Source organism: Oncorhynchus masou, unplaced genomic scaffold (genome assembly GCF_036934945.1).
Source record: "Oncorhynchus masou masou isolate Uvic2021 unplaced genomic scaffold, UVic_Omas_1.1 unplaced_scaffold_1443, whole genome shotgun sequence".
NCBI lineage: Eukaryota > Metazoa > Chordata > Actinopteri > Salmoniformes > Salmonidae > Oncorhynchus > Oncorhynchus masou.
In genome coordinates this window covers 1-26901 of record NW_027004401.1, presented here as the reverse complement: position 1 = coordinate 26901, position 26901 = coordinate 1, and the positions used below count along the sequence as shown (strand labels likewise).

General features: G+C 46.7%; 1 pseudogene; it reads left to right on the top strand.

The window, feature by feature from the left end:
• The first annotated feature begins 1060 nt into the window (after nucleotides 1–1060).
• Nucleotides 1061–13034, top strand: LOC135530865 (zinc finger protein 395-like; annotated as a pseudogene).
• Nucleotides 13035–26901: the final 13867 nt, after the last annotated feature.

Here is a 26901-nt window from a genome sequence, read left to right as displayed (position 1 = left end):
ATAATATTGAAATGGAAGGAGTATCAGACCACTGCAAATCTACCAAGACCTGGCCGTCCCTCTAAACTTTCAGCTCATACAAGGAGAAGACTGAGCAGAGATGCAGCCAAGAGGCCCATGATCACTCTGGATGAACTGCAGAGATCTACAGCTGAGGTGGGAGACTCTGTCCATAGGACAACAACAGTATATTGCACAAATCTGGTCTTTATGGAAGAGTGGCAAGAAGAAAGCCATTTCTTAAAGATATCCATAAAAAGTGTTGTTTAAAGTTTGCCACAAGCCACCTGGGAGACACACCAAACATGTGGAAGAAGGTGCTCTGGTCAGATGAAACCAAAATTGAACTTTTTGGCAACAATGCAAAACGTTATGTTTGGCGTAAAAGCAACACAGCTCATCACGCTGAACATACCATCCCCACTGTCAAACATGGTGGTGGCAGCATCATAGTTTGGGCCTGCTTTTCTTCAGCAGGGACAGGGAAGATGGTTAAAATTGATGGGAAGATGGATGGAGCCAAATACAGGACCATTCTGGAAGAAAACCTGATGGAGTCTGCAAAAGACCTGAGACTGGGACGGAGATTTGTCTTCCAACAAGACAATGATCCAAAACATAAAGCAAAATCTACAATGGAATGGTTCAAAAATAAACATATCCAGGTGTTAGAATGGCCAAGTCAAAGTCCAGACCTGAATCCAATCGAGAATCTGTGGAAAGAACTGAAAACTGCTGTTCACAAATGCTCTCCATCCAACCTCTCTGAGCTCGAGCTGTTTTGCAAGGAGGAATGGGAAAAAATGTCAGTCTCTCGATGTGCAAAACTGATAGAGACATACCCCAAGCGACTTACAGCTGTCATCGCAGCAAAAGGTGGCGCTACAAAGTATTAACTTAAGGGGGCTGAATAATTTTGCACGCCCAATTTTTCAGTTTTTGATTTGTTAAGAAAGTTTGAAATATCCAATAAATGTCGTTCCACTTCATGATTGTGTCCCACTTGTTGTTGATTCTTCACAAAAAATACAGTTTTATATCTTTATGTTTGAAGCCTGAAATGTGGCAAAAGGTCGCAAAGTTCAAGGGGGCCGAATACATCCTCAAGGCACTGTGTATATATATGTGGGCGTCATTCAGCCTAAAGCTGACCTTCAACTTACAACGTCAACTGTAATCTTGGTACTCCTCAATGGATTCTCAGTTATTCACCTGCTCCTCCTCGTTGACTTGTCTCTGTAACGTGGAGAGACATCTGGGGCACCATCATACATCACTCAAAGCCCCAAATAAACCCCAACACCTTTTCCATGTTGTCCTCGATTTCCAGAGCCTAGAATCTTCTTTTGGGTTGTCTGTTTAGGTGGAGTTTGTGGTTGCTCCAAGATAAATCCATGTTGTAATCACTGTCCCCCTCGACTCAGTTTCCGGAGCCCAGGGTCGGTGGAGATGGATGAGATCATGGCAGCCATGGTTCTGACCAGTATGTCCTGCAGCCCTGTGGTCCAGAGCTCTCCTCAGGGTCAGAATGACCCTGTACCAGGTAAATTAGTCAATTAAGCTGATCCGGCTCTCTCTCTGTCTCTCTCTTTGTCTCTCTCTGTCTCTCTCTGTCTCTCTGTGTCTCTCTCTGTCTCTCTTTGTCTCTCTCTGTCTCTCTCTGTCTCTCTCTCTGTCTCTCTGTCTCTCTCTTTGTCTCTCTCTGTCTCTCTCTGCCTCTCTCTCTCTCTCTCTCTGTCTCTCTCTGTCTCTCTCTGCTCTCTCTCTCTCTCTCTCTCTCTCTCTCTCTCTCTCTCTCTCTTGATAGTTGACGGATTGATTGTCGAAGGCTTGATAGTTGAGGGCGTGATATTTGACAGTTGAATCAGGTGTGTTAGTTCTGGGACAATTCAACTACACGGCTAGACAGGAACCAGCAACAGAAGCTTCCCTCCTCTCTCCTCTCTCTCTAACATGGTTATATAGTAACTAGACTGACCACCATGCTGTCTCTCTAACATGGTTATATAGTAACTAGACTGACCACCATGCTGTCTCTCTAACATGGTTATATAGTAACTAGACTGGCCACCATGCTGTCTCTCTAACATGGTTATATAGTAACTATACTGGCCACCATGCTGTCTCTCTAACATGGTTATATAGTAACTAGACTGACCACCATGCTGTCTCTCTAACATGGTTATATAGTAACTATACTGGCCACCATGCTGTGTCTCTAACATGGTTATATAGTAACTATACTGGCCACCATGCTGTCTCTCTAACATGGTTATATAGTAACTATACTGGCCACCATGCTGTGTCTCTAACATGGTTATATAGTAACTATACTGACCACCATGCTGTCTCTCTAACATGGTTATATAGTAACTATACTGGCCACCATGCTGTCTCTCTAACATGGTTATATAGTAACTATACTGGCCACCATGCTGTCTCTCTAACATGGTTATATAGTAACTATACTGGCCACCATGCTGTCTCTCTAACATGGTTATATAGTAACTATACTGACCACCATGCTGTCTCTCTAACATGGTTATATAGTAACTATACTGACCACCATGCTGTCTCTCTAACATGGTTATATAGTAACTATACTGACCACCATGCTGTTTCCCTCTAGGTTCATCATCAGGGGGCGGAGACATGGAGTGTGGGGGCGGAGACATGGAGTGTGGGGGCGGAGACATGGAGTGTGGGGGTGGGGATCTGTCAGACAGCGGCAGCAGTGGCTACTGGAGCTGGGACCACGACAACGTTAGTCCCGCCCTGTCCCTGTCCGTCATCGAGATGGACAGCAGCCCCGACGAAGGACTGCACACGGAGCTGGAGCAGGGTGTGGAGCTAAATGTAGCCAAGAGGTCAAAGGTGAGGGGGGAGGAGACTGTCGCCATGGCATTAGAGAGAGAAAGAAGGAGTTGAAGAATCGTTGTGCAAGTCTGGTGTTTTAAAAACTGTCACTTCTCCTTCCGTTCATTTTCAATCTCTATTTTAGTGCTGAGAGATAAGTGCTTTTTGGGACTGGTTCGGTTTTGGTTTGGTATTAAAAAATAATCACAATATTTGGTTTCGATTTCTAATATTTTTTTACATTACATGCCAAAAATAGTAAACATTCAGTTGCCAAAACATGTCAAATATTCCATAGTCACTACCCACACTGGGTAGACATCAATACAGAACCCTAATATTCCATAGTCACTACCCACACTGGGTAGACATCAATACAGAACCCTAATATTCCATAGTCACTACCCACACTGGGTAGTTCAATACAGAACCCTAATATTCCATAGTCACTACCCACACTGGGTAGACATCAATACAGAACCCTAATATTCCATAGTCACTACCCACACTGGGTAGACATCAATACAGAACCCTAATATTCCATAGTCACTACCCACACTGGGTAGACATCAATACAGAACCCCTAATATTCCATAGTCACTACCCACACTGGGTAGACATCAATACAGAACCCTAATATTCCATAGTCACTACCCACACTGGGTAGATCAATACAGAACCCTAATATTCCATAGTCACTACCCACACTGGGTAGATCAATACAGAACCCTAATATTCCATAGTCACTACCCACACTGGGTAGACATCAATACAGAACCCTAATATTCCATAGTCACTACCCACACTGGGTAGTTCAATACAGAACCCCTAATATTCCATAGTCACTACCCACACTGGGTAGATCAATACAGAACCCTAATATTCCATAGCCACTACCCACACTGGGTAGATCAATACAGAACCCTAATATTCCATAGTCACTACCAACACTGGGTAGATCAATACAGAACCCTAATATTCCATAGTCACTACCCACACTGGGTAGATCAATACAGAACCCTAATATTCCATAGTCACTACCCACACTGGGTAGATCAATACAGAACCCTAATATTCCATAGTCACTACCCACACTGGGTAGTTCAATACAGAACCCTAATATTCCATAGTCACTACCCACACTGGGCAGATCAATACAGAACCCTAATATTCCATAGTCACTACCCACACTGGGTCAGATCAATACAGAACCCTAATATTCCATAGTCACTACCCACACTACCCACACCTGTCAGCCAGCCAGTCAGCCAGCCAGTCAGTCAGTCAGCCAGCCAGATAGCTAGCCAGCCAATTTGTTGTTTAATAACCTAAAAATCACTCACCTATACTCTATTTTCCTCTCTCACTCTCTCTCTCTCTCTCTCTGTCTCTCTCTCTCTCTCTCTCTCTCTCTCTCTCTCTGTCTCTCTGTGTCTCTCTCTGTCTCTCTCTCTCTCTTTCTCTCTCTGTCTCTCTCTCTCTCTCTCTGTCTCTCTCTGTCTCTCTCTCTTCTCTCTCTCTGTCTCTCTCTGTCTCTCTGTCTCTCTCTGTCTCTCTCTCTGTCTCTCTGTCTGTCTCTCTCTCTCTGCCTCTTTCTCTGTCTCTCTCTCTCTGTCTCTTTCTCTGTCTCTCTCTCTCTGTCTCTTTCTCTGTCTCTCTCTCTGTCTCTCTCTGTCTCTCTCTCTCTCGTCTGTCTCTCTCTGTCTCTCTCTGTCTCTCTCTGTCTCTCTCTCTGTCTCTCTCTCTCGTCTCTCTCTCTCTGTCTCTCTCTCTCTCTCTCTCTCTCTGTCTCTCTCTCTCTCTGCTCTCTCTCTCTCTCTCTCTCTCTCAACTTTTACAATTAAATTCAATTTGCTTTATTGGCATGATGTAACAATGTACATATTGCCAAACGCTTACTTTGGATATTTACAATATGAAAATACATACATACATCTCTCATTCTCTCTCTCTCTCTCTCTCTCTCTCTCTCTCTCTCTCTCTCTCTCTCTCTCTCTCTCTCTCTCTCTTTTCTCTGATCACAGAGTTCTTTCAGAAGGAGCGTACAGGTGTCTGTGGCCCAGCTGTGGCAAGGTGCTCACGTCTTCAGTTGGTATGAAGAGACATGTCCGTGTGATGCACCTGGGGTGAGATCTCTTCTCAGACAGCGGTATTAACTCCGAAAAAAATGACATCGTTAACACTCTCTCTCCTTTGTCTATCTCTTCCAAAATTCATACACACGCACGTATGCACGCACGAACACACACCACAACCCTACACACACACACACGTATGCACGCACGAACACACAAACACACACCACAACCCTACACACACACGCGCGTATGCACGCACGAACACACAAACACACACCAACCCTACATACACACACACAGCAGCGGATCGGAGCAGTCCACAGAGGGAGGATTTCTACACTAAGTTCTCCTGCAAAGCTCCACCAGCCCTCGTCCCGGCCTTGTCCTCTCACGTCCCATGGGCATCCTGTGGCTCCCCTCCAGACCCTGGTCCTGGTCCAGGTTCCTGTCTGCAGATCCCCCTCCTCACCCTCGTCCTCACCCTCAGGGTCAGGCAGCTCCAGGCCCAGCTCAGGCACAGGGTCAACCCCAGGGTCAGCTCCCAGCCCAGCCCTCTCCAAGCCCAGTCTGCCCCAGTTCATTTTGGCAGACAGATCACCCGTATCAGGTAGGTTGATTTATTCAACCGGAATATTCACACTCAGTAACAATTGGCACCTCTGGGTCGATCTGACTGGCAGAGTTTCAGTACTCCTCTGTTTACATTATTTTTAAATAACTTGTCTTTTATGGCAGTGATGTTGCCTTGTTGAAATCTATTATTATGGGTTTAGAAACTACAGCAAGGCATCTTGAAAGGGTGAAGTTTTGACTAGAATGGCTGTGAAAGAAATGTGAGAGTTTGAGAGGCGTCTGGTCTGACGTTGTCTTCCTCTCTGCCAGGCCTGCACTCCCTCAGGTGACGGTGTCCTGTCACAACTCCGCCCCCCTGTTGTTGGACCCCTCCCCCTCTCACCGTCTCTAACCAGCACAGTCACCACAACTCTCCAGGTACGTCTGCTCTCCTCCTCCTCCTCGTTAGCCTCAACCCCAGTCACCACAACTCTCAGGTACGTCTGCTCTCTCCTCACTCTCGTTGGCCTCAGCCCCAGTCACCACAACTCTCAGGTCATCTGCTCTCCTCCTCCTCCTCGTTAGCCTCAACCCCAGTCACCACAACTCTCAGTGCGTCCCTGCTCTCTCCTCCTCCTCGTTAGCCTCCAACCCCAGTCACCACAACTCTCCAGGTCGTCTGCTCTCTCCTCCTCCTCGTTAGCCTCAACCCCAGTCACCACAACTCTCAGGTACGTCTGCTCTCTCCTCCTCCTCGTTAGCCTCAACCCCAGTCACCACAACTCTCAGGTACGTCTGCTCTCTTCTCCTCCTCGTTAGCCTCAACCCCAGTCACCACAACTCTCCAGGTACGTCCTGCTCTCTCCTCCTCCTCGTTAGCCTCAACCCCAGTCACCACAACTCTCAGGTACGTCTGCTCTCTCCTCCTCCTGGTTAGCCTCCAGCCCCAGTCACCACAACTCAGGTACGTCTGCTCTCCTCCTCCTCGTTAGCCTCAACCCCAGTCACCACAACTCTCAGGTCGTCTGCTCTCTCCTCCTCCTCGTTAGCCTCAACCCCAGTCACCACAACTCTCAGGTACGTCTGCTCTCCTCCTCCTCCCTCGTTAGCCTCAACCCCAGTCACTTACAACTCCCCAGGTCCGTCTGCTCTCTCCTCCTTCTCGTTAGCCTCAACCCCAGTCACCACAACTCTCAGGTCGTCTGCTCTCTCCTCCTCCTCGTTAGCCTCAACCCCAGTCACCACAACTCTCAGTGCGTCTGCTCTCTCCTCCTCCTCGTTAGCCTCAACTGATCACCACAACTCTCTCCTCCTCCTCATTAGCCTCAACCCCAGTCACACAACTCTCCTTCCAGGTCTTTCCAGAATGGGAATATGGGTGGGTATCTATCTCCTGATATCTATCTCCTGGTACCTATCTCCTGGTATCTATCTCCTGGTATCTATCTCCTGGTATCTATCTCCTGATATCTATCTCCTGGTATCTATCCTCTGGTATCTATCTCCTGGTACCTATCTCCTGATATTTATCTCCTGGTATCCTATCTCTGGTATCTATCTCTGGTATCTATCTCCTGGTATCTATCTCCTGATATCTATCTCCTGGTATCTATCTCCTGGTATCTATCTCCTGGTACCTATCTCCTGATATTTATCTCCTGGTATCTATCTCCTGGTATCTATCTCCTAGTATCTATCTCCTGGTATCTATCTCCTGGTATCTATCTCCTGGTATTTATCTCCTGATATTTATCTCCTGGGTATCTATCTCCTGGTATCTATCTCCTGGTATCTATCTCCTGATATCTATCTCCTGGTATTTATCTCTGATATCTATCTCCCTGGTACCTATCTCCTGGTATCTATCTCCTGGTATCTATCTCCTGATACCTATCTCCTGGTATCTATCTCCTGATATCTATCTCCTGGTATCTATCTCCTGGTATCTATCTCCTGGTATCTATCTCCTGGTATCTATCTCCTGATATCTATCTCCTGGTATCTATCTCTGGTATCTATCTCCTGGTATCTATCTCCTGATACCTATCTCCCTGGTATCTATCTCCTGATATCTATCTCCTGGTATCTATCTCTGGTACCTATCTCCTGGTACCTATCTCCCTGTATTATCTCCTGGTATTTATCTCCTGATACCTATCTCCAGCAGAGCACCACTAGGACAACAGCTGGATGTGATATTAATTGTGACTATTTAATGATTTCTTAATACAAGAGATGCCATACTTATCTAAGTATTCCCCTCCCTCCCTCCCTCCCTCATCTCCTCCCCTCCACCTGCTTCCTATCTTTTGTCCACTACAGGTGGTGAGGGGTCGCTGCAGGTCTGTGAGTGTGGGAGAACAGTGGCTTCAACAGAACAGCGCCACCAACAGGCTAACCACCATGAGAGCAGCCTCTCCGTCACGCGCTCAATGCTCCTTCAGGTACTCACCGTGTACCCTCTCTTCTCTCTCTCCTCTCTCTTGTCTTCTCCTCGCTCCTCTTCTTTAGTTAAGCACCATTTAGCCTCCCCTCTCTTCTCCTCTCCCCTCTGTCTCAACTATCTCACCTCTGTCTCAACTATCTCTCCTCTGTCTCAACTATCTTTCCTCTGTCTCAACTATCTCTCCTCTGTCTCAACTATCTCTCCTCGGTCTCAACTATCTCTCCTCTCCCCTCTGTCTCAACTATCTCTCCTCTGTCTCAACTATCTCTCCTCTGTCTCAACTATCTCTCCTCTCCCCTCTGTCTCAACTATCTCTCCTCTCCCCCTGTCTCAACTATCTCTCCTCTCATCCCTGTGTCAACTATCTCTCCTCTCCCCCGTCTCAACTATCTCTCCTCTCCCCTCTGTCTCAACTATCTCTCCTCTCCCCTCTGTCTCAACTACGTCTCCTCTCTCCTCTGTCTCAACTATCTCTCCTCTCTCCTCTGTCTCAACTATCTCTCCTCTGTCTCAACTATCTCTCCTCTCCCTCTGTCTCAACTATCTCTCCTCTCCCTCTGTCTCAACTATCTCTCCTCTCCCCCTGTGTCAACTATCTCTCCTCTCCCCCGTCTCAACTATCTCTCCTCTCCCTCTGTCTCAACTATCTCTCCTCTCCCCTCTGTCTCAACTATCGTCTCCTCTCTCTCTGTCTCAACTATCTCTCCTCTCCCCTCTGTCTCAACTATCTCTCCTCTCCCCTCTGTCTCAACTATCTCTCCTCTCTCCTCTGTCTCAACTATCTCTCCTCTATCTCAACTATCTATCCTCTCCCCTCTTTCTCAACTATCTCTCCTCTCCCCTCTGTCTCAACTATCTCTCCTCTGTCTCAACTATCTCTTCTCTCCCCTCTGTCTCAACTATCTCTCCTCTCTTATAGCCCCTCTATCTTTTTCTTCTATCTCTGTCTGTACACTCCACACCTCTCCCAATGGGACGAGAGGGCATGATTAGTTAGCTAGATAAGAAACATGAAGGAGAATGTGTCTCTCTAATCGTATTCTCTCTTACACGGTCTTTTCTCTTGTACTGGTAGATCATATTCCTTTTCTTTCACCATACTGTATGTATTGGGTTTACAATTATCTCTTGATTGTGTCTTCCCAGAAAACCAAAATTGGTTCTGTGAAGATTCCCAGAACATTTGTTAGGTCGCGGGGAAATGTTCTCATAACACAAAAAAACTGTCTCGTCGTAGTGATAATTATAAAATGTTTGTATAGAACCTGATGTTGTAAGAACGTTCCTAGAACACATTTAATCTGTTCTTTAAAGGTTCTCAGAATGTTTGTATAGAACCTGATGTTGTAAGAACGCTCCGAGAACACATTTAATCTGTTCTTTAAAGCTCAGAATGTTTGTATAGAACCTGATGTTGTAAGAACGCTCCGAGAACACATTTAATCTGTTCTTTAACGGTTCTCAGAATGTTTGTATAGAACCTGATGTTGTAAGAACGCTCCGAGAACACATTTAATCTGTTCTTTAACGGTTCTCAGAATGTTTGTATAGAACCTGATGTTGTAAGAACGCTCCGAGAACACATTTAATCTGTTCTTTAAAGGTTCTCAGAATGTTTCATTAGGTTGTGGAAACTTTTTGGGGGCATCAAGAATGATATGTTCCCAAAAACACAAAAACTGTCCAGTTGTGTGGATAATTCTATAATGTTTATTTTAGGTTGCAAAAAAGAAACATTTACCTGATATTGTTAGAACATTCCCAGAACACATTTTTTTTTTTAAGTTCTTTAAAAGTCCCGAAAACATTTATTTAAGTTGTGTAGAACATTGTGGAGTTTAGGACGAGAAATAGATTCCCCAAAACACCAAAACAGTCCAGCTGTGCTGACATTAAGATCATATTTGTATCAGGGTGTAAAAAAAAACATTCCTTTGATGTTGCAAGATTGTTGACAGAACTGCCTTTCTGAGTTCTTTAAAGGTTCCCAGAATATTTGATGAGGCAGTGGGAACAGTGTGGATACATTACAAGAGATATGTTTCTCAATAGTGACGACATTCATACAATGTTTAAGTTAGGTTGGTACAGGACATTCCTTTAATGTTGTAATAATGAAATAAGTAAGTTTTCATTACTTTCATCGCAGATTTAGGTTTAACGTAATATTCCATTGATGTTCACACAATATACATTTGACCTTGTTTTTGAGGTCCTCGGAACATTTCGAAATTCTTATATTTAAATTTAACATAATATTACCCAAACATTCTCAGCATGCAAATTTGTAGCTACTTAAAACGTATTGGAATTACATCCCCCATCCCATCATTGAATTTAATGGCGATTTGCGTTTGATATCTGTATTGTAGGCGATACGGAACACGTTTTAATTTCATTCGCAGGATATTTGAAGAGCATTTTGTGGTACAAACACACCCATGTTTTCTTATACTTGACGCGTTGACAACAGGCACATGTGGGGTTTGAACCTGCGATGTTTGGTTCCCGAGCCTGTCATCATTTTTTTCAACATTCATTTTTCCCACAGGGGGATTTTTTTATAGAAACACTTAAAATAAGGGCTGTGTTTCGTGTATTGATAAAAGTCACCTTGTCCTAGAGGGATTTACACAGTTATCAATATGTCACGCCAGGGTGAGCCTACACGAAACACAGCCCACATCTAGGAACAACTACACTTAAAATAAGGGCTGTGTTTCGTGTAGGCTCACCTTAGGCTTGACATATTGATAACTGTGTAAATCTCTCTAGGACAAGGTGACTTTTATCAATATATTTGCCTGTATTTACCTCAGAAAAATTAAATGCTAATTAGCTGCTAATGTTGCTACTACAAATACCATTACGATCTGGATGAGATTGACGAATCGAGGCAAAGGTAAGAATTCTGGATTAACTATCTAATGTTAGCTAAATTTAATAATGAATAAATTGTCAACATTTCTTTAAATTGGCAATTCTGTGAACTGTCTTGTGCAAGTTTTAAATTGACACAATACCTGTTAGCGAAGGTGTCAGTTAGAGATGACGTGCAGGAGCTGGCATGGATTTGTCGTCTTGCATGCTGTCTACTTTGATGCTAATTAGCATTTTTTCAAAATCTGAGAGTAAATAGAGCCGAATATATTGATAAAAGTCACCTTGTCCTAGAGAGCTTTAAATGGACACGTTTTAAAAATGAATGGGGGAAAAAAACTATTGGAACCATTTCCTTGTTTGACCGCTAGGTTTTTTATGGGTATTATGACACCGCCACTGTGGGGCTCTATACAGTCCTCTAATACGAATTGCAATTATATCTGGTGAGAACAGTAATAGGGATATATTCCAATATTCTTTAATTTACATGCTGAGAATGTTGTGGTAATATTAAACTAAACTTAAATATTGTCAGGCGCAGGAGAGTCAAAATGGAGAGTAAATGGAGAATATTTTAATAAATGTCCGGCTCCATAACACTAAACAGTACAGACCTGAACAAACATGGGTACGAGGACCGTCGCGCACCACCACAACAAATAAACAACACTGACAATAAAACAATCTCTGACAAAGACATGAGGTTAAATACACAACAGGTAATGAATGGGATTGAAAACAGGTGTGTGGGAAGAGCGAGACAAAACCAATTGGAAAATGAAAAAAGGATCAATGATGGCTAGAAGACCGGTGGCGTCGAGCATGACACCGCCCGAACAAGGAGAGGCAAGCGACTTCGGTAGAAGATGTGACAAATATAACATTTTCTAAATCTTCCGAGGGACCTCCAAGACAAGTTTAAATGTATATTGTGTGAACATCAATGGGAATATTATGTTAAACCTAAATCACATCTACTATGAACGACATTAAAACAGACTTATTTGATTGTTATTTGATTAAGAGAACGTCATAATGTTCTGGGACTGTTCCTGGTTTGCTGGGTGGTGTTTCATCCCTGTAGGAAGGGACGAGGGGAGGCCGAAACGTTTGTTGTGTTTCATCCCTGTAGGAAGGGACGAGGGGAGGCCGAAACGTTTCTTGTGTTTCATCCCTGTAGGAAGGGACGAGGGGAGGCCGAAACGTTTGTTGTGTTTCATCCCTGTAGGAAGGGACGAGGGGAGGCCCGAAACGTTTCTTGTGTTTCATCCCTGTAGGAAGGGACGAGGGGAGGCCCCGAGCGTTTGTGGTGTTTCAGCCCTGTAGGAAGGGACGGGGGGGGATTGACCGTTGTTGTGTTTCATCCCTGTAGGAAGGGACGAGGGGAGCCGACACGTTTGTTGTGTTTCATCCCTGTAGGAAGGGACGAGGGGAGGCCGAAACGTTTGTGTTTCATCCCTGTAGGAAGGGACGAGGGGAGGCCGACACGTTGTTGTGTTTCATCCCTGTAGGAAGGGACGAGGGGAGGCCGAAGGCGTTTGTTTGTGTTTCATCCCTGTAGGAAGGGACGAGGGGAGGCAGAAACTTGGTTGTTGTGTTTCATCCCTGTAGGAAGGGACGAGGGGAGGTTGAGCACACGATTTGTTGTGTTTCATCCCTGTAGGAAGGGGCCCAGAGGGGAGGCGGCGTTGTTGTGTTTCATCCCTGTAGGAAGGGACGAGGGAGAGTTGACTACGTTCCTGTGTTTCATCCCTGTAGGAAGGGACGAGGGGAGGTTGACACGATTTGTTGTGTTTCATCCCTGTAGGAAGGGACGAGGAGAGTTGACACGATTTCCGTGTTTCATCCCTGTAGGAAGGGACGAGGGGAGGTTGACACGTTTGTTGTGTTTCATCCCTGTAGGAAGGGACGAGGAGGCTGAAGGTGTCGTAAGGTGTACGGAGTGGAGCACAAGGAGCAGTGGTGCACGGCCTGTCGCTGGAAGAAAGCGTGCCAGCGCTTCACAGACTAAACGAGGGCGCGAACGACGGATGATGGAAAAAAGAGAGACTTGGGAGAAATGAGAGAGGCCACGATCACAACCAGGGCCTGTTAGCCAGCAAGAACAACTGTTTTTCTCTACCTTGTCCCCCCCTCAAGGAATAACCACGATCACAACCAGGGCCTGTTAGCCAGCAAGAACAACTGTTTTTCTCTACCTTGTCCCCCCTCAAGGAATAACCACGATCACAACCAGGGCCTGTTAGCCAGCAAGAACAACTGTTTCTCTCTACCTTGTCCCCCCTCAAGGAATAACCACGATCACAACCAGGGCCTGTTAGCCAGCAAGAACAACTGTTTTTCTCTACCTTGTCCCCCCTCAAGGAATAACCACGATCACAACCAGGGCCTGTTAGCCAGCAAGAACAACTGTTTTTCTCTACCTTGTCCCCCCTCAAGGAATAACCACGATCACAACCAGGGCCTGTTAGCCAGCAAGAACAACTGTTTTTCTCTACCTTCCCCCCTCAAGGAATAACCACGATCACAACCAGGGCCTGTTAGCCAGCAAGAACAACTGTTTTTCTCTACCTTGTCCCCCCTCAAGGAATAACCACGATCACAACCAGGGCCTGTTAGCCAGCAAGAACAACTGTTTTTCTCTACCTTGTTCCCCCTCAAGGAATAACCACGATCACAACCAGGGCCTGTTAGCCAGCAAGAACAACTGTTTTTCTCTACCTTGTCCCCCCTCAAGGAATAACCACGATCACAAACCAGGGCCTGTTAGCCAGCAAGAACAACTGTTTTTCTCTACCTTGTCCCCCCCCTCAAGGAATAACCACGATCACAACCAGGGCCTGTTAGCCAGCAAGAACAACTGTTTTTCTCTACCTTGTCCCCCCTCAAGGAATAACCACGATCACAACCAGGGCCTGTTAGCCAGCAAGAACAACTGTTTTTCTCTACCTTGTCCCCCCTCAAGGAATAACCACGATCACAACCAGGGCCTGTTAGCCAGCAAGAACAACTGTTTTTCTCTACCTTGTTCCCCCTCAAGGAATAACCACGATCACAACCAGGGCCTGTTAGCCAGCAAGAACAACTGTTTTTCTCTACCTTGTTCCCCCCCTCAAGGAATAACCACGATCACAACCAGGGCCTGTTAGCCAGCAAGAACAACTAATTCCTGTGTTTCTCTACCTTGTTCCCCCTCAAGGAATAACCACGATCACAACCAGGGCCTGTTAGCCAGCAAGAACAACTAATTCCTGTGTTTCTCTACCTTGTTCCCCCTCAAGGAATAACCACGATCACAACCAGGGCCTGTTAGCCAGCAAGAACAACTAATTCCTGTGTTTCTCTACCTTGTCCCCCCTCAAGGAATAACCACGATCACAACCAGGGCCTGTTAGCCAGCAAGAACAACTGTTTTTCTCTACCTTGTTCCCCCTCAAGGAATAACCACGATCACAACCAGGGCCTGTTAGCCAGCAAGAACAACTGTTTTTCTCTACCTTGTTCCCCCTCAAGGAATAACCACGATCACAACCAGGGCCTGTTAGCCAGCAAGAACAACTAATTCCTGTGTTTCTCTACCTTGTTCCCCCCTCAAGGAATAACCACGATCACAACCAGGGCCTGTTAGCCAGCAAGAACAACTGTTTTTCTCTACCTTGTTCCCCCCCTCAAGGAATAACCACGATCACAACCAGGGCCTGTTAGCCAGCAAGAACAACTGTTTTTCTCTACCTTGTTCCCCCCCTCAAGGAATAACCACGATCACAACCAGGGCCTGTTAGCCAGCAAGAACAACTGTTTTTCTCTACCTTGTCCCCCCCTCAAGGAATAACCACGATCACAACCAGGGCCTGTTAGCCAGCAAGAACAACTGTTTTTCTCTACCTTGTCCCCCCCTCAAGGAATAACCACGATCACAACCAGGGCCTGTTAGCCAGCAAGAACAACTGTTTTTCTCTACCTTGTCCCCCCTCAAGGAATAACCACGATCACAACCAGGGCCTGTTAGCCAGCAAGAACAACTGTTTTTCTCTACCTTGTCCCCCCTCAAGGAATAACCACGATCACAACCAGGGCCTGTTAGCCAGCAAGAACAACTGTTTTTCTCTACCTTCCCCCCCTCAAGGAATAACCACGATCACAACCAGGGCCTGTTAGCCAGCAAGAACAACTGTTTTTCTCTACCTTGTCCCCCCCTCAAGGAATAACCACGATCACAACCAGGGCCTGTTAGCCAGCAAGAACAACTGTTTTTCTCTACCTTGTCCCCCCTCAAGGAATAACCACGATCACAACCAGGGCCTGTTAGCCAGCAAGAACAACTGTTTTTCTCTACCTTGTTCCCCCCTCAAGGAATAACCACGATCACAACCAGGGCCTGTTAGCCAGCAAGAACAACTGTTTTTTTCTACCTTGTTTCCCCTCAAGGAATAAAGTGATTTGTGTATTTAAAAAAAAAATGTAAAAGTTGACCTGAGCAGTGAGTCAGTGTGTGTGATGTTAGTAGCTAGTAGTTGATATTATGACGTGGTAGGCCTACAATGTTCGTCCTTCCTAGCCTGGTCCCAGACCTGTTGGTGCTGTGTGGCATGACAACGACCATAGGAGTTAGTTGTACACAAGGACCGAACTTTTTGGGGTACTGGCTTGTAACCCTGGGTAACAATCGGCTCAAAAGTCTGTGCCATGCGATATTTCTAAGGACAAACTTTAGACCGTCCTGGCGGGCTAGTGTGGCACATTTTCTACTAGCCCGATCTGAAAAGTACAAGCCCGATCTGGCGGGCTGGTTTTTAGTTTCATCCGGGTTGGGCAAGGTGCTTCATCCTTAAATGTTCTCCAACTTCTTCTTCTATACAGCACAAACAGATCTGGCCCCAGGATACACGTCTCTCCTCACCTCTCATGTCTCTCCTCACCTCTCATGTCTCTCCTCACCTCTCATGTCTCTCCTCACCTCCCACTGAGAACACGTCTCTCCTCACCTCCACTGAGAACCTGTCTCTCCTCACCTCTCACTGAGAACATGTCTCTCCTCACCTCCCACTGAGAACCTGTCTCTCCTCACCTCCCACTGAGAACATGTCTCTCCTCACCTCTCATGTCTCTCCTCACCTCTCATGTCTCTCCTCACCTCTCATGTCTCTCCTCACCTCTCATGTCTCTCCTCACCTCCCACTGAGAACAACGTCTCTCCTCACCTCCCACTGAGAACCTGTCTCTCCTCACCTCTCACTGAGAACATGTCTCTCCTCACCTCCACTGAGAACCTGTCTCTCTCCCTCACCTCCCACTGAGAACATGTCTCTCCTCACCTCTCATGTCTCTCCTCACCTCCCACTGAGAACACGTCTCTCCTCACCTCCCACTGAGAACCTGTCTCTCCTCACCTCCCACTGAGAACCTGTCTCTCCTCACCTCCCACTGAGAACCTGTCTCTCCTCACCTCCCCACTGAGAACCTGTCTCTCCTCACCTCCCACTGAGAACCTGTCTCTCCTCACCTCCCACTGAGAACCTGTCTCTCCTCACCTCCCACTGAGAACCTGTCTCTCCTCACCTCTCACTGAGAACCTGTCTCTCCTCACCTCATGTCTCTCCTCACCTCCCACTGAGAACACGTCTCTCCTCACCTCCCACTGAGAACCTGTCTCTCCTCACCTCCCACTGAGAACCTGTCTCTCCTCACCTCCCACTGAGAACCTGTCTCTCCTCACCTCCCACTGAGAACCTGTCTCTCCTCACCTCCCACTGAGAACCTGTCTCTCCTCACCTCCCACTGAGAACCTGTCTCTCCTCACCTCCCACTGAGAACCTGTCTCTCCTCACCTCTCACTGAGAACCTGTCTCTCCTCACCTCTCATGTCTCTCCTCACCTCCCACTGAGAACCTGTCTCTCCTCACCTCCCACTGAGAACCTGTCTCTCCTCACCTCCCACTGAGAACCTGTCTCTCCTCACCTCCCACTGAGAACCTGTCTCTCCTCACCTCCCACTGAGAACCTGTCTCTCCTCACCTCCCACTGAGAACCTGTCTCTCCTCACCTCTCACTGAGAACCTGTCTCTCCTCACCTCCCACTGAGAACCTGTCTCTCCTCATCTCCCACTGAGAACACGTCTCTCCTCACCTCTCACTGAGAACCTGTCTCTCCTCACCTCCCACTGAGAACCTGTCTCTCCTCATCTCCCACTGAGAACACGTCTCTCCTCACCTCCACTGAGAACCTGTCTCTCCTCACCTCCCACTGAGAACCTGTCTCTCCTCACCTCCCACTGAGAACCTGTCTCTCCTCACCTCCCACTGAGAACCTGTCTCTCCTCACCTCCCACTGAGAACCTGTCTCTCCCTCACCTCCCACTGAGAACATGTCTCTCCTCACCTCTTATGTCTCTCCTCACCTCTCATGTCTCTCCTCACCTCCCACTGAGAACCTGTCTCTCCTCACCTCCCACTGAGAACCTGTCTCTCCTCACCTCTCATGTCTCTCCTCACCTCCCACTGAGAACCTGTCTCTCCTCACCTCCCACTGAGAACATGTCTCTCCTCACCTCCCACTGAGAACCTGTCTCTCCTCACCTCCCACTGAGAACATGTCTCTCCTCACCTCTCATGTCTCTCTTCACCTCCCACTGAGAACCTGTCTCTCCTCATCTCCCACTGAGAACATGTCTCTCCTCACCTCGGGGCGGCAGGATAGCCTAGTGGTTAGAGTGTTGGACTAGTAGCTAGAGTGTTGGACTAGTAGCCGGAAGGTTGCAAGTTCAAACCCCCGAGCTGACAAGGTACAAATCTGTTGTTCTGCCCCTGAACAGGCAGTTAACCCACTGTTCCTAGGCCGTCATTGAAAATAAGAATTTGTTCTTAACTGACTTGCCTAGTAAAATAAAGGTAAAAAAAAAAAAACTTCCACTGAGAACCTGTCTCTCCTCACCTCCCACTGAGAACATGTCTCTCCTCACCTCCCACTGAGAACATGTCTCTCCTCACCTCTCATGTCTCTCCTCACCTCCCACTGAGAACCTGTCTCTCCTCACCTCCCACTGAGAACATGTCTCTCCTCACCTCTCATGTCTCTCCTCACCTCCCACTGAGAACCTGTCTCTCCTCACCTCCCACTGAGAACATGTCTCTCCTCACCTCTTATGTCTCTCCTCACCTCTTATGTCTCCCTCACCTCCCACTGAGAACCTGTCTCTCCTCACCTCCCACTGAGAACCTGTCTCTCCTCACCTCCCACTGAGAACATGTCTCTCCTCACCTCTTATGTCTCTCCTCACCTCTCATGTCTCTCCTCACCTCCCACTGAGAACCTGTCTCTCCTCACCTCCCACTGAGAACCTGTCTCTCCTCACCTCTCATGTCTCTCCTCACCTCCCACTGAGAACCTGTCTCTCCTCACCTCCCACTGAGAACATGTCTCTCCTCACCTCCCACTGAGAACCTGTCTCTCCTCACCTCCCACTGAGAACATGTCTCTCCTCACCTCTCATGTCTCTCTTCACCTCCCACTGAGAACCTGTCTCTCCTCATCTCCCACTGAGAACATGTCTCTCCTCACCTCGGGCGGCAGGATAGCCTAGTGGTTAGAGTGTTGGACTAGTAGCTAGAGTGTTGGACTAGTAGCCGGAAGGTTGCAAGTTCAAACCCCCGAGCTGACAAGGTACAAATCTGTTGTTCTGCCCCTGAACAGGCAGTTAACCCACTGTTCCTAGGCCGTCATTGAAAATAAGAATTTGTTCTTAACTGACTTGCCTAGTAAAATAAAGGTAAAAAAAAAAAAACTTCCACTGAGAACCTGTCTCTCCTCACCTCCCACTGAGAACATGTCTCTCCTCACCTCTTATGTCTCTCCTCACCTCTTATGTCTCTCCTCACCTCCCACTGAGAACATGTCTCTCCTCACCTCTTATGTCTCTCCTCACCTCTTATGTCTCTCCTCACCTCCCACTGAGAACCTGTCTCTCCTCACCTCCCACTGAGAACATGTCTCTCCTCACCTCTCATGTCTCTCCTCACCTCCCACTGAGAACCTGTCTCTCCTCACCTCCCACTGAGAACATGTCTCTCCCTCACCTCTTATGTCTCTCCTCACCTCTTATGTCTCTCCTCACCTCCCACTGAGAACCTGTCTCTCCTCACCTCCCACTGAGAACATGTCTCTCCTCACCTCTCATGTCTCTCCTCACCTCCCACTGAGAACCTGTCTCTCCTCACCTCCCACTGAGAACATGTCTCTCCTCACCTCTTATGTCTCTCCTCACCTCTTATGTCTCTCCTCACCTCCCACTGAGAACCTGTCTCTCCTCACCTCCCACTGAGAACCTGTCTCTCCTCACCTCTCATGTCTCTCCTCACCTCTCACTGAGAACCTGTCTCTCCTCACCTCTCATGTCTCTCCTCACCTCCCACTGAGAACATGTCTCTCCTCACCTCTCATGTCTCTCCTCACCTCCCACTGAGAACATGTCTCTCCTCACCTCCCACTGAGAACATGTCTCTCCTCACCTCCCACTGAGAACATGTCTCTCCTCCACCTCCCACTGAGAACCTGTCTCTCCTCCACCTCCCACTGAGAACCTGTCTCTCTCCTCACCTCCCACTGAGAACATGTCTCTCCTCACCTCTCATGTCTCTCCTCACCTCTCACTGAGAACATGTCTCTCCTCACCTCTCATGTCTCTCCTCACCTCTCACTGAGAACATGTCTCTCCTCACCTCCCACTGAGAACCTGTCTCTCCTCACCTCTCACTGAGAACATGTCTCTCCTCACCTCTCATGTCTCTCCTCACCTCCCACTGAGAACATGTCTCTCCTCACCTCTCACTGAGAACCTGTCTCTCCTCACCTCTCATGTCTCTCCTCACCTCCCACTGAGAACATGTCTCTCCTCACCTCCCACTGAGAACCTGTCTCTCCTCACCTCCCACTGAGAACATGTCTCTCCTCACCTCTCATGTCTCTCCTCACCTCTCACTGAGAACATGTCTCTCCTCACCTCTCATGTCTCTCCTCACCTCTCACTGAGAACATGTCTCTCCTCACCTCTCACTGAGAACATGTCTCTCCTCACCTCTCACTGAGAACATGTCTCTCCTCACCTCCCACTGAGAATACGTCTCTCCTCACCTCCCACAGTATTGTAGCTCTCTTCTTCTTTAATCTCCTCCTTCAACACATCATTCTTCCCCGTGGCCTCCAACACGTCATTCTTCCCCTTGGCCTCCAACACGTCATTCTTCCCCGTGGCCTCCAACACGTCATTCTTCCCCGTGGCCTCCAACACATCATTCTTCCCCGTGGCCTCCAACACGTCATTCTTCCCCGTGGCCTCCAACACGTCACTCTTCCCCGTGGCCTCCAACACGTCATTCTTCCCCGTGGCCTCCAACATGTCATTCTTCCCCGTGGCCTCCAACATGTCATTCTTCCCCGTGGCCTCCAACACGTCATTCTTCCCCATGGTGTCTACAGAAGCAATGGACGACCTATACCTCAATGTGATATGCTATCTATGAGATCTTTTGGACTATTTTGTATTTTTGTGTTTTTTTATTGTTATATAAAGAGTTTAATGTCATGTTCTGGCACATTTTATTTAAACATGTATTTTACAAGGATAATATTGAATAAGCTACATTTGGTTTGACTCGTTGTGGTTTGACTCGAGTCAGTTTTTCCATACAGTATTTCACTCTACCCCGTCTTGGTGAACAGTGTTATGGTCCTGACTGTATAAGACAGTGTTATGGTCCTGACTGTATAAGACAGTGTTATGGTCCTGACTGTATAAGACAGTGTTATGGTCCTGACTGTATAAGACAGTGTTATGGTCTGTATGAGACAGTGTTATGGTCTGTATGAGACAGTGTTATGGTCTGTATAAGACAGTGTTATGGTCTGTATGAGACAGTGTTATGGTCTGTATAAGACAGTGTTATGGTCTGTATGAGACAGTGCTATGGTCTGTATAAGACAGTGTTATGGTCTGTATAAGACAGTGTTATGGTCCGTATGAGACAGTGTTATGGTCTGTATAAGACAGTGTTATGGTCCTGACTGTATAAGACAGTGTTATGGTCTGTATGAGACAGTGTTATGGTCTGTATAAGACAGTGTTATGGTCTGTATAAGACAGTGTTATGGTCTGTATAAGACAGTGTTATGGTCTGTCTGTATAAGACAGTGTTATGTCTGTATGAGACTGTTATTAGACAGTGTTATGGTCTGTATAAGACAGTGTTATGGTCTATATAAGACAGTGTATGAGACAGTGTTATGGTCTGTATAAGACAGTGTTATGGTCTGTATGATAAGACAGTGTTATGGTCTGTATAAGACAGTGTTATGGTCCTGACTGGGCTGAGGTATTGAGGTATTGAACCACCCCCAAGGGATCAGGCCACGTTAGACTGCATTTTTACAAATATCCTTCTAATGACAGAAGAAACATGTCTAAAGTTATTAAAAACACAGTCAAATAAAGTAAATAATAAATACATTTTTTTTAAACAGGGAATACCGGGACAATGATGAGTTTTCTGAATTACAATCAGCAAGAGGAATAGCAAACTCATTTATTACATTTCTCTCTATACAGGTTTCATTAAGACTCTTAAACAAATGGCTAGAAATGTACACTGTATTCACAAAGTTATTTTGTATATGAACGAGAGACATGTACTCCCTAACACATACACACAAACTCTTACATACGTCAAAAGACTACTGGATATATACTGCCTGAAGGGATGTGCTGCAAAACAAAACCAGGCCTCTCTATTACTAACAGGTGAATCATAACATAATGTTGTGTTATTGAGTGTTTTCAGACAAGAAAAAGAACTCTTATTCCATACCGTAGCAAGAACATAACAAACACTATAGATCTCTCGTCTCCTTTTTGGGGGAAAATCAGATAGTTGGTAAGTTCAGTGTGGTATGTATACTGGAAGACAAATGCAGGACATGATCTACATTACAAATACCAGGTGGCAGTGTTGCCCTACTGTCTGATATGATGATTAAACTCTACTAACACCAGGGGGCAGTGTTGCCCTACTTTCTGGTATGATGATTAAACTCTACTAACACCAGGGGGCAGTGTTGCCCTACTTTCTGGTATGCTGATTCTACTCTACCAACACCAGGGGGCGTGTTGGGTTCCTACTGTCTGGTATGATGATTACTCTACTAACACCAGTGGGGCAGTGTTGCCCTACCGTCTGGTATGCTGATTCTACTCTACCAACACCAGGGGGCAGTGCTGCACTACTGTCTGGTATGCTGATTCTACTCTACTAACACCAGGGGCAGTGTTGCCCTACTGTCTCGTGTTAAAATTACTGTCTCGTATGCGGATTCTACCTACTAACACCAGGGGGCAGTGTTGCCCTACTGTCTGGTATGCTGATTCTTACTCATTAACACCAGGGGCAGTGCTGCCCTACTGTCTGGCATGTTGATTCACTCTACTAACACCAGGGGGCACATCCTACTGTCTCAAGACTTTACCTGATTAACACCAGGGGGCAGGTGGTTGTCTCACCGTCTGTGATGCTATATCGTAAAATGGTTTATCAAGGACCCAGATTCGTTTCACAAACTGCCAGATAGTGAAGTGTGATTCATCATTCCAGAGAATGTGTTTCCACTGCTCCAGAGTCAATGGCGAGCTTAACATCACTGGAGCCGATGCTTGGCATTGCGCATTGTGATCTTAAACATGTGCGGCTGCTCGACCATGGAAACCCATTTCATGAAGCTCCCAACAAACAGTTATTGTGCTGATGTTGCTTCCAGAGATACTTTGGAACTCGGTAGTGAGTGTTGCAACCGAGGACAGATGATTTGTACAGGCTACGGCTTCAGCACTTGGCGTTCCTCTTCTAGTAGGAGCTTGTGTGGCCTACTTCACTTGCGGCTGAGCCGTTGTTGCCCTAGACGTTTCCACTTCACAATAACAACACGTACAGTTGACCGGGGCAGCTCTTGCAGCAGTAAGCAGATAATTGACGCAACTGACCTATTGGAAGATGGTATACTATGATGGTGCCATGTCGGAAAGTCACTGAGCTCTTTCAGGCCATCTTTACTGCCATGTTTGTTCGTGGAGATTAAATGGCGGGGTGTGCTCACTTTATATACCTGTCAGCAACAGGTGTGGCTGAACAGCAACCAACAACGAAGGGGTGTCCACATACTGGAAGATACTATGGGGGTGTATGCCAGAGCATTCGGAAAGTATTCAGACCCCTTGATTTTTTCCAAATGTTGCCACGTTTACAGCCTTATTCTAAAATGGATTAAATTGCTTATTTCCTCATAAATCATACACACAATACCCCATAATGACATAAGCAAAAACAGTTTTTAGAAATGTCGCAAATATATATATATATAAAACGCATACATTTACATAAGTATTCTCAGACTTTGGCAGTGATTACAGCCACGAGTCTTTGTTGGGTACATACTTGAACACTTGTATTTGGGGTGTTTCTCCCATTCTTCTCTGCAGATCCTTTGAAGCTCTGTCAGGCTGGATGGGGAACGCGCTGCACAGCTGTTTTCAGGTCTCTGATGTTTGATCAGGTTCAAGTCTGGGCCTCTCAGGTCTTGGTTCCGAAACCACTCCTGCATTGTCTTGGCTGTGTGCTTAAGGTTGTTGTCATGTTGGAAGGTGAACCTTCACCCCAGTCACGCTTCTGAGTGCTCTGGAGCAGGTTTTCATCAAGGATCTCTATGTACTTTACTCCTCTTCATCTTCCATCAATCGTGACTAGTTTCCTAGTCCCTGCCCCTGAAAAACATCCCCACAACATGATGCTGCCACCACCATGCTTCGCCGCAAGGACGGTGCCAGGTTTCCTCCAGACGTGACACTTGGCATTCAGGCTAAAGACTTCTTTTGGATTCATCAGAACAGAATCTTGTTTCTCATGGTCTGAAAGTCCTTTAGGTGCCTCTTTGGCAAACCTGGGCCATTGTCACATGCTTTTCACTTAGGAGTGGCTTCCGTCTGGTCACTGTACCATACAGGCCTGATTGGTGGAGTGCTGCAGAGGTGGTTGTCCTTCTGGAAGGTTCTCCTATCTCCACTGAGGAACTCTAGGAGCTCTGTCAGAATGACCATCAGTTATTGGTCACCTCTGATCAAGGCCCTTCTCCCCTGATTGCTCAGTTTGGCCGGGCGGCCAGCTCTAAGAAGAGTCTTGGTGGTTCCAAACTTCTTCCATTTAAGAATGATGGAGGCCACTGTGTTCTTGGGGACCTTTCAATGCTACAAAAATGTTCTGGTACACTTCCCCCAGATCTGTGCCTTGACACAAAATTGCCTGATACATTTTTTGAATTCATTATTCCATCAATCTCAACCAGTACCCTGGACCTCTGAACAAAACAGCCCCAAACATCACTGACCCACCAGCATATTTCACCGTGGGTATAAGGAGCTTCTCCTTGTATCTCTGTTTCCGTGGGTATGAGGAGCCTCTCCTTGTATCTCTGTTTCCCGTGGGTATAAGGAGCTTCTCCTTGTATCTCTGTTTCACCGTGGGTATAAGGAGCTTCTCCTTGTATCTCTGTTTCACTGTGTAAGGAGCTTCTCCTTGTATCTCTGTTTCCCGTGGTATGAGGAGCCTCTCCTTTGTATCTCTGTTTCCCCGTGGGTATATGAGCTTCTCCTTGTATCTCTGTTTCCCCCGTGGGTATGAGGTGCCTCCTTGTATCTGTTTCCCGTGGGTATAAGAAGCTTCTCCTTGTATCTCTGTTTCCGTGGGTATAAGGAGCTTCCTTGTATCTGTTTCCTGTGGTATAAGGAGCTTCTCCTTGTATCTGTTTCCTGGGTATAAGGAGCTTCTCCTTGTATCTGTTTCCCCGTGGGTATAAGGAGCTTCTCCTTGTATCTCTGTTTCCCGTGGGTATAAGGAGCTCTCCTTCTATCTCTGTTTCCCCGTGGGTATAAGGAGCTCCTTGTATCTCTGTTTCCCCGTGGGTATAAGGAGCTTCTCCTTGTATCTCTGTTTCAGTGGGTATAAGGAGCTTCTCCTGTATCTCTGTTTCACCGTGGGTATGAGGTGCCTCTCCTTGTATGCATCTCTGTTTCACCGTGGGTATAAGGAGCTTCTCCTTGTAGCATTTCTGTTTCACCGTGGGTATGAGGAGCTTCTCCTTGTATCTCTTTTCACCATGGGTATAAGGAGCTTCTCCTTGTATGCATCTGTTTCACCGTGGGTATGAGGTGCCTCTCCTGTATGCATCTCTGTTTCACCGTGGGTATAAGGAGCTTCTCCTTGTATCTGTTTCACCGTGGGTATAAGGAGCTTCTCCTTGTATCTCTCTTTCACCATGGGTATAAGGAGCTTCTCCTTGTATCTCTGTTTCACCGTGGGTATGAGGAGCTTCTCCTTGTATCTCTGTTTCACCGTGGGTATAAGGAGCTTCTCCTTGTATCTCTGTTTCCCCGTGGGTATAAGGAGCTTCTCCTTGTATCTCTGTTTCACCGTGGGTATAAGGAGCTTCTCCTTGTATCTCTGTTTCACCGTGGGTATAAGGAGCTTCTCCTTGTATCTCTGTTTCCTCGTGGGTATAAGGAGCTTCTCCTTGTATCTCTGTTTCCCTGTGGGTATAAGGAGCATCTCCTTGTATATCTGTTTCACCGTGGTATAAGGAGCTTCTCCTTGTATCTCTGTTTCCCGTGGGTATAAGGAGCTTCTCCTTGTATCTCTGTTTCCCGTGGGTATAAGGAGCTTCTCCTTGTATCTCTGTTTCCCGTGGGTATAAGGGAGCTTCTCCTTGTATCTCTGTTTCCCCGTGGGTATAAGGAGCTTCTCCTTGTATCTCTGTTTCCCGTGGGTATAAGGAGCTTCTCCTTGTATCTCTGTTTCCCGTAGGTATAAGGAGCTTCTCCTTGTATCTCTGTTTCACCGTGGGTATAAGGAGCTTCTCCTTGTATCTCTGTTTCCCGTGGGTATATGGAGCTTCTCCTTGTATCTCTGTTTCCCGTGGGTATAAGGAGCTTCTCCTTGTATCTCTGTTTCCCGTGTATAAGGAGCTTCTCCTTGTATCTCTGTTTCCCCTGTGGGTATAAGGAGCTTCTCCTTGTATCTCTGTTTCCCCGTGGGTATAAGGAGCTTCTCCTTGTATCTCTGTTTCCCGTGGGTATAAGGAGCTTCTCCTTGTATCTCTGTTTCCCCGTGGGTATAAGGAGCTTCTCCTTGTATCTCTGTTTCACCGTGGGTATAAGGAGCTTCTCCTTGTATCTCTGTTTCCCCGTGGGTATAAGGAGCTTCTCCTTGTATCTCTGTTTCCCCGTGGGTATAAGGAGCTTCTCCTTGTATCTCTGTTTCCCGTGGGTATAAGGAGCTTCTCCTTGTATCTCTGTTTCCCCGTGGGTATAAGGAGCTTCTCCTTGTATCTCTGTTTCCCGTGGGTATAAGGAGCTTCTCCTTGTATCTCTGTTTCCCCGTGGGTATAAGGAGCTTCTCCTTGTATCTCTGTTTCCCCGTGGGTATAAGGAGCTTCTCCTTTGTATCTCTGTTTCCCCGTGGGTATAAGGAGCTCTCCTTGTATCTCTGTTTCCCGTGGGTATAAGGAGCTTCTCCTTGTATCTCTGTTTCCCGTGGGTATAAGGAGCTTCTCCTGTATCTCTGTTTCCCGTGGGTATAAGGAGCTTCTCCTTGTATCTCTGTTTCCCCGTGGGTATAAGGAGCTTCTCCTTGTATCTCTGTTTCCCCGTGGGTATAGGAGCTTCTCCTGTATCTCTGTTTCACCGTGGTATAAGGAGCTTCTCCTTGTATCTCTGTTTCACCGTGGGTATAAGGAGCTTCTCCTTGTATCTCTGTTTCCCCGTGGGTATAAGGAGCTTCTCCTTGTATCTCTGTTTCCCCGTGGGTATAAGGAGCTTCTCCTTGCATTCTGTTTCCCCGTGGGTATAAGGAGCCCTCCGTATCTCTGTTTCACCGTGGGTATAAGGAGCTCTCCTTGTATCTCTGTTTCCCGTGGGTATAAGGAGCTTCTCCTTGTATCTCTGTTTCATCGTGGGTATAAGGAGCATCTCCTTGTATCTCTGTTTCACCGTGGGTATA